The sequence below is a fragment of the Macaca nemestrina genome, chromosome 4 (assembly GCF_043159975.1).
Source record: "Macaca nemestrina isolate mMacNem1 chromosome 4, mMacNem.hap1, whole genome shotgun sequence".
In the NCBI taxonomy this organism is placed as follows: Eukaryota; Metazoa; Chordata; class Mammalia; order Primates; family Cercopithecidae; genus Macaca; species Macaca nemestrina.
Genome location: NC_092128.1, coordinates 126,417,665 through 126,426,842, shown reverse-complemented (window position 1 = coordinate 126,426,842; position 9,178 = coordinate 126,417,665). Strand labels below are relative to the sequence as shown.

At 44.6% G+C, this 9,178-nt stretch overlaps 1 pseudogene; it reads left to right on the top strand.

Moving 5' to 3' along the window:
- The first annotated feature begins 801 nt into the window (after nt 1-801).
- Nucleotides 802-2,243, top strand: LOC105474410 (mesoderm-specific transcript homolog protein pseudogene; annotated as a pseudogene).
- Nucleotides 2,244-9,178: the final 6,935 nt, after the last annotated feature.

The window sequence follows — 9,178 nt, the reverse complement described above, 5'->3', positions numbered from 1 at the left end:
TCATCTATCCATTCATCCATCCATTTATCCATTAATCCATCCAACTATCCATCTAGCTACCTATTCATTCATCCATCTATTCATTCATCCATATATCCATCCATCCATCCCTCCATTTATCCATCCCTCCATTTATCCATCCATTTATCCATCGATCTAGCCATCCATCTATCCATTTATATATAATCTTACACAATTTGTATAAAATTTAATCCATTTATATATAATCTTATACAATTTTTCTCTACTTTGTTGTTATCCTTCAATTACTAAGAGCTAGAACACTCACATAATGTGTATGGGATCACTCAATTCTGAGTGTTGGACCTTGGATGGGAACCCACACCTGTCTCCAAATCTACTATATTTCCCAGTAACATGCATGGCCTCATTACAGAGATACAGACAGAGAAAATGAGGAAGGAAGTGAGGGAGGAGGAAGGAAGTCACAACATCCACATATACCTAAACCCTGCTAAATTCAAGTAGAGTATTCCGAGTCCCGTAACTAGAAAACCATCTTGACTGTTTATATTGTTTTGTTTATCCACTGAAATGTCCAACACTTTAGCATAGCTTCAACAAAGTGCTTTTAACGATGTGCCTCCATTATAAGGGCAGAGGGAGAATCTTCATGAATTTGAGTGATTTCTGCTTTGGAATCACACATCCGCACCCGGGTGGCTTCTCTGAGCTATAAATAGATGAAAGAACTGCAAGACTCTGCCCTTACTAGTCCACCTGAGGAGAAAGCTTCCCAGCAAATTGAAGCTCTTTAGAATCCTTCTTGAGAAAATGCAGGCAACTAGTTCTCCCAAACATGGAGTCCTGTAGCCCAGGTCTTACCTGAATCAGGTAAGAGGCGGGGAGGAAGGAGTGATCTCCCCGTGCACCCTCGCAGCCCGCTTCAGGACTGGAACTAGCGCTCCTTGGTGGGTGTGGCTCGTGTGCGTGGGCCACAGCAGTCCTGGGGGGCAGGATGAGGGAGTGGTGGGTCCAGGTGGGGCTGTTGGCCGTGCCCCTGCTTGCTGTGTACCTGCACATCCCACCCCCTCAGCTTTCCCCTGCCCTTCACTCATGGAAGCCTTCAGGCAAGTTTTTCACTTACAAGGGACTGTGTATCTTCTACCAAGACTCTGTGGGTGTGGTTGGAAGTCCAGAGATAGTTGTGCTTTTACACGGTTTTCCAATATCCAGCTACGATTGGTACAAGATTTGGGAAGGTCTGACCTTGAGGTTTCATCAGGTGATTGCCCTTGATTTCTTAGGCTTTGGCTTCAGTGACAAACTGAGACCACATCACTATTCCATGTTTGAGCAGGCCAGCATCATGGAAGCACTTTTGCGGCATCTGGGGCTCCAGAACCGCAGGATCAACCTTCTTTCTCATGACTATGGACATACGGTTGCTCAGGAGCTTCTCTACAGGTACAAGCAGAATCGATCTGGTGGGCTTACCATAAAGAGTCTCTGTCTGTCAAATGGAGGTATCTTTCCTGAGACTCACCGTCCACTCCTTCTCCAAAAGCTACTCAAAGACGGAGGTGTGCTGTCACCCATCCTCACACGACTGATGAACTTCGTGTTCTCTCGAGGTCTCACCCCAGTCTTTGGGCCCTATACTCGGCCCTCTGAGAGTGAGCTGTGGGACATGTGGGCAGGGATCCGCAACAATGATGGGAACTTAGTCATTGACAGTCTCTTACAGTACATCAATCAGCGGAAGAAGTTCAGAAGGTGCTGGGTGGGAGCTCTTGCCTCTGTAACTATCCCCATTCATTTTATCTATGGGCTATTGGATCCTGTAAATCCCTATCCAGAGTTTTTGGAGCTGTACAGGAAAATGCTGCCGCAGTCCACAGTGTCGATTCTGAATGACCTCATTAGCCACTATCCACAGCTAGAGGATCCCATGGGCTTCTTGAATGCATATATGGGCTTCATCAACTCCTTCTGAGCTGGAAAGAGTAGCTTCCCTGTATTACCTCCCCTACTCCCTTCCTTATCTGTTGTGTATTCCACTTAGGAAGAAATGCCCAAGAGAGGTCCTGGCCATCAAACATTATTCTCTCACAAAGTCCACTACTCAAATTGGTGAACAGTGTATAGGAAGAAGCCAGCAGGAGCTCTGACTAAGGTTGACATAATAGTCCACCTCCCATTACTTTGACATCTGATCAAATGTATCTTGGCTTTGTTTTTGTGTTATTAGGAAATTCTGATGAGCATTACTATTCACTGATGAAGAAAGACGTTCTTTTGCATAAAATACTTTTTAACACTTTGGATTTCTCTGAAATATTTAGAAGTGCTCATTTCTGGCCCAGCCCCAACAGGAATTCTATAGTAAGGAGGAGGCGAAGGGGGCCTCCTTCCCTCTCCTTGAATGACTTTATGGGCACATGCCTTTTAAAAGTTCTCTAAGCAACACAGAGCTGAGTCCTCTTTGTCATAACTTTGGATTTAGTTTCATCAGCTGTTTTTAGTTATAAACATTTTGTTAAAATAGATATTGGTTTAAATAATATAGTATTCTAGGTATTTGATTTAAGACTATGATTTACCTATACATTATGTATATTTTATAAAGACACTAAACCAGCATATCCTTACTCTGCCAAAGTAGTGAAGCTAATTAAACATGTTTGATTTCTGAATAAATTGAACTAAATCCAAACTACTTCCTAAAATCACAGGACTTTAAGGACCAATAGCATCTGTGCCAGATATTCACTGTTATTAGCTGGGAAGACCAATTCTAACAGCAAATAACAGTCTGAGACTCCTCATACCTCAGAGCTTAGAAGCATGTTTCTCTTGAGCTACTATAGAGGGGAAGGGATTGTTGTGTAGTCCAAGTCACCATGCTGAATGTACACTGATTCCTTTATGATGACTGCTTAACCCCCATTGCCTGTCCCAGAGAAGCTTTCCAATGGAGCTCAGTAATTCCTATACTTTACAGACAGGAAAGTTCCAGAAACTTTAAGAACAAACTCTGAAAGACCTATGAGCAAATGGTGGTGAACACATTTTTTTTAAGCCATATTTCATTGTCTTAGTCAAAGCAGGATTAAGTGATTATTTAAAATTCATTTTTTAAAATTAGCGACTTCAAGTATAACAACTTTGAAACTGGAATAAGTGTTTATTTTCTATTAATAAAGATGAATTTTGACAAAAAAAAAAAAGAAAATGCATGATTAATGAGCCATGTAGAACACATGCCAGAATCCACATGCTTTCTAAGTGCGTTCTGCATAGAAGCAGGGATTGTTGGTATCCAAGATATAAGGGCCTCTGTACACAGGATTCCTCTTCTTGTTCCAGAAAAGGGGGGAGATGAAAAATGCATCTACGGCTAAAGAGGCCTGGAAAACAGAGGTTCCTTTGAGAGAAGTATGACGTAACTGTGAAAGGAAAATAAATCTGGGGGCCCCAAATCACTAAGCTAAAGGGAAAAGTCAAGCTGGAAACTGCTTAGGGCAAACCTGCCTCCCATTCTATCCAAAGTCAGTCCTCTGCTCACTGAGATAGAAGCATATCTGATTGCCTCATTTGAAACAAAGGCTCATCAGGAATGATCCAACCACTTGTCTCTTACCTACCTATGACCCGAAAGCCTCTCCCCACTTCGAGTCGCCTGGCCTTTGCCTCCAGCCGTCCCACCTTTCTGGACTGAATTAATGTACATTTTACACATATTGATTGATGTCTCATGTCTCCCTAAAATGTGTGAAATCAAGCTGTACCCTGACCACCTTGGGCACATGTCGTCGGGACCGCCTGAGGCTGGGTCACAGGTGTGCACCCTCAACCCTGGCAAAATCAACTTTCTCAATTAACTGAGACCTGTCTCACATTTTCAGGTTCACATAATTTGAATGCCTCTGTTTGACAGTTTTCATGTTTAGCAGCATAACTAACACTTCTCTTAGCACTATGAACAAGGAACTCCTTATTGAAAATAGAAAGCTGACTGAGATTCTGAAGGGCTTGTTTAGTTTACAGACAAAAGCAAATACCCCATCAACACAAGATTGACAGCACCTGAAGGCCCACTGTGTGCTGCTTTGAAATCCACCTCATCTCTGGGTGATAAAGCACGCTCTGAAGAGACTCTGCAAGACCAGCTTTTCCGTAAGTGGACTGTGGGTTATTTATAGTCACTCTGCACGTGTGCTAATGAGCCATGGCCGCCCGGCAGACATGATTTAACTTTCTATGATTCTTGGTTTTCTCATCTGTAAAATTACAAGGTCGGACAAGTTTAATTCTAAGAACTGTTGAACTGACCGGGCATGGTGGCTCATGCCTGAAATGTCAGCACTTCGGGAGGCTGCAGATCACGAGGTCAGGAGTTTGAGACCAACCTGACTAACATGGTGAAACCCCGTGTCTATTAAAAATACAAAAATTAGCCGGGCGTGGTGGCATGTGCCTGCAATCCCAGCTACTCGGGAGGCTGAGGCAGGAGAATCACTTGAACTCGGGAGACAGAGGTCGCAGTGAGCCGAGATTGCACCATTGCCCTCCAGCCTGTGTGACAGAGCTAGACGCTGTCTCAAAAAATAAATAGATAAATAAATAAAAACTAAGAACTGTTGAACTAAAACATTCCCTGCTTTCAGGACACTGTGGTTAAAATAGTAAGTTATTTTGACTTCTTCGTAACCCTGACTGTCCTTCTTCCCCATTGATTCTCAACAGAGATTTTCTGCCTGCTCTAACTTACCCAAAACATTAGCGCAGCTGATGATCTGACACGCTGAACAATGACTAAACGGTGACTGAGAAAAGGCCACTTGCTAAATGTATGTAGGTAAGTGTTCTAACCTCTCCAGGTCTCAATGCTGGTGTATGGAAGACATACTTGATAGCAATAACTTAAGCCTGAAAATAACACTATGGTCTAAGGAAATGTGTGTTCAAAGTTCCAAGCTAAGGAATCCAGAAGTGGCCAACCTGAAGATTCACTCCTTATCTGTGAAGGACATCAGAAGCCCTGGCCCATCCCCTTGAAATGCAGGCTCTACAGGGGCTCGAGGCCCTTTGTTTTGGGTTACATACAGGTTGCTAGGTGGGGGTTGCTAAGTGAAAAAACGTTATAACCTGCATACATTTTTGTAAAAGGTAGGGAGTCTCTTGTCCAGCCTGCCACTCCTGGACTGCACCATTTGTAAGTCCTCAATAAACCCTTTTGTCACAGGACTCTTTGGGTGCCACTTCGCCAGCTGGAAACCTCTGTGGCTGGCAGCACCTCTGTCTGAGCTTTGCTTATGACCGCTGGGTTGGCTCTGCCCACTCAGCCCAGCAGGCTGTGCTGAGCTGGCTGTGCTCAGCTCTCAATACCGGCCCAGATCCCACACTCGCTGTGAGTGAGCCAGGTGCAGAGTGGCGAGGGCTGTGTGAGCGAGCAAGCATGGGGCACAGCCATGGCACAGCCAAGTGCACCACCTGCTAAGGTGGGGTGGGCAGCTCCAGGCACCAGCACAGGCACAAGCTCTGTACAAGGCTGTGGCTGGACCAGATGTGCCTCAAGTGGCTTCCGCCTTGGGTGCTGGCATCTGGATAAGGGGAACATGATGGTTCCTGAAAATTCAGACACCAGCAACCACAGAGGCCTAAGTGCATGTTACACCGTGTCACAGCTGTGGATTAGGGAGTCCCAAGACCTGGGACCCCAGAAGGTTTACCGCTCTTCCCTTGTAGTCCAGCAAATGAGTGTGTCACCACCCACTTCTTGGCTGGCCAGCCAGGAACTTGTTACAGCCCTTTTCGCTCCTGCCATTTAGCAAGCTCTGGGTTCTTGTCCCATGACCAAGAATAAGGTTATGTGGACAACCGGAGAGAGCAAGGTGGAGAAGAGTTTTATTGAGCAACATAACAGCTCTCAACATGAGGGGGAACCCGAAGTGTAGCCCCTTCCCCAAGGCAGGTAGTCCCAGTGTGTGGCTGAGTCTGGGGTTTTATGGGCTCAGAATGGGGGAGTGCGTGCTGATTGATCCATGGGTGGGCCTGGAAAAAGCATCATTTGATTGTCTAAAAAGGCATAGAGGAAGTTCTCACTCCAGTCCTGGGCTGTAATAACTAGGTTTTCAGGCTTTGAGCTGTCTTTGGCTTGAAGGTCGGACTTCACCAGGGACCTGCCTCTGGCTGCCTAGGAATTTGTCTTCCTCCTGCCACTTCCTCCTGTCACCTTCACTGGCTCCGGGTCTCCTCTTTGGCTTCTGGGACATGGTGCCATCTCTACTGGAGTCAACAAGGGTCCGGTGCAATAGCTGGAAATTTGCAGGAGAAAAGAAAAGTTGCTCAAGGATGGGTGATGAAACAAATAACGAAGATGAAGCTAACAAATAGCATTCAATTTCTCAAGATTATAACAGCCCAAGATTATTGAAAGGAAATCACATTTGGAGCTGTCTCTCTGGGCTAGTTTGCTGGCAGATCTGCATGGTGGACCACACTCTCACCTGTCGTTTGTGTCCTTCAACATGATGAACTCTGCTGTACGCGTCCTGGTGCTGGATCCGCTATTACCAACAAGCTAATTGAGTTTGCTGGCCTTGAGAATGCATCCCTGTAGGTAATGTGATGATGTAATGCTGTGTTCCTGCCCTCTGGATTTCCTCCTGCCATTACGGAGGCCTTATTTATGAGAATGGAAACAAAATCAAAAACAAAAAAAAAACAGGATCGCCTTTTGATGTGACTTAAACAAGGCTGGAACAGAGCCTGAGGCTTAGCTTTCCACATGCCCCTGAGATGCCAGGACTCAAGTGAAGCAGGAAAATCCCAGAAAGCAGGTGGGGGTCCATGAGAGTCTGGTGGACACAGGTCTGAGGAGGACAGGAACATAGGTGCAGGGAGGATGCCTGGAAGAAGGGTGAGCAAATGGCAAATGCTGGATGCACAAGCACCACTTATGAACAGAAGGAGGAAGGAGCTAGGTCAAATAATCCAGCAGACACTGAGATGAGTTTGGAGGGAAGGCAGGACCCCTCTGAAGTCTAAGGAAAAAGAGCATGACAGACTGCCCAGGGCAGGTGGTATGCCCAACACAGGACAAGCTGGAGACAGACGGGGAAGTCCATCTGGGCTGTGCAAGGGAAAGCTAGAAACTGTCACAGCTGGTCAGCTACTGGAAATTCAGTGAGCCCCTCTGTGCCAGAGGTGGGGCTGTGGAAAGCCAGGCAAGCCCTCATGGAACTAACCTTCTAGTGCTGTAAATCAACCGATAGGGCATGAAGACAGACACACAGACCAGTGGAATAGAATCAAGTCCAGAAATAAACCCTTGTATATGTAGTCAAATGACTTAGAACCAAAAGCATTCAGTGCTGAAAGGACTCTTTTTTTTTTTTTTTTTTTTTTTTTTTTTTTTTTTTTTACTTTTTTGAGATGGAGTCTCACTCTGTCAGCTCGGCTGAAGTACAATGGCACGATCTGGACTCACTGCAACCTCCGCCTCCTGAGTTCAAGTGTTTCTCCTGCCTCCACCTCCCAAGTAGCTAGGGTTACATGTGCTCACCACAATGCCCGGCTATTTTTTGTATTTTTGGTAGAGACGGGGTTTCACAATGTTGGCCGCTGGTCTTGAGCTCCTGACCTCAGGTGACCTGCCTGGCTTGGCCTCCTAAAGTAGTGGGATTACATGCCTGAGCCACTGTACCAGTCCTTGAGCTATACAGCTTTCTGAAAGCTGCTCAATTGTAAATTTAGGTGCTCAATTGCTATAAACTTAGGTCCCTTAATCAGTCTTTTTTTTTTTTTTTTTTTTTTTTTTTTTTTTTTTGAGACAGGGTTTTACTCTGTCACACAGGCTGAAGTATAATGGTGCGATCATGGCTTACCACAGCCTGAAACTTCGGGGCTCCAAGGATTCTCCTGCCTTAGCCTCCTGAGTAGCTGTGGCTACAGGTGTGCACCACCACACCTGGCTATTTTTTTTTTTTAAATCTTTTGTAGAGATGGGGTTTTGCTATGTGGCCCAGGCTGGTCTCAAACTGCTGGCCTCAAGTGATCCTCCCAACTTGGCCTCCCAAAGTGCTGGGACTACTGGTATGAGCCACTGCACCTTGCTACTAAGGCTGCTTGAAGCGGAACAGAGACAATGAAATAAAGTGGTTATTACCTGGCAGACACAGTGCGTCCGAGAAGATATTCGTGTTACTTCAGTCTCTTTTGTCAAAAAGCTTTCTGATAAAAGTCTAAATGAATTATGAATTTTCATCATGAATCCTCTCCTCCTTTCTCCCGGTGCAGTGAACAGAGCCTCTAAAGTTGCCCTTGGGGTATCTCTTATCATACCGTTTTGCTCTTCAACATTCCCACCATAATTAACTACTTTTTGTGTTGCTTTTCATTTTAGAGCTACGCCCAGTGCAATGACTGCCTCCTAGCAAATACTTCATGTCCTCAGCAGCACAATGAAGTTAGAAAAAAATGCAAAAATACTTCCTGAGTGAGTAAATGACTATGTTTTTTGTAATGCAATGCACACACAGACACACACCACTTCCAATGAAGGGAATCATTAAAATATTTTTAACCCCTTTCACATCAATATTGTCCATGTTAACTGAATCACTACTTGGCAAAATGAATATATATATATATCATTAAATTGGACTGTGAGAGCTGAGCATAAACACGTTGCAGAAGAAAAGTCCTGGTTTGTGATGACAGGTGAAAGGAAAAAGTGCTTGCCTCCTAATGGAAGAGAAATTTCCCAGGAAGGGAAAAAATAAAAGCAACCTGAAACAAAAGCAACATGAATCAATTTCATTCTGAAAGGAACACAGTGAAACAATGTTGCTAAATGAGACACAATTTCCGACAAAGATCCTCTCTGTTGTCCAAGAACTTTTATTGTGCTGTACTTACCAAGAAGTATGTGTTTTCTTCCCAAAAAGAGACAATGTACTTTATTTTATGCGTGGTACCTCTCTTTGTCTCTTCTCCCCACTTGCTGCAATTTAAGCTGTCTATTGTAGTGCTCTATCTCTAATCAGCCCTAAATATCTGAAAAGTCCTGAGTTTGCAAGAATTAAAAAAAAAAAATAGGGCCTCAGGTATGACAGCAATAGATCCTCCTTTCCCCTCGGGATGACATTCCCACTTTGAAGACCACAGATCCTCCAGTAACAAACAGTAGCTCCTGGTTGCCTCATGTCTT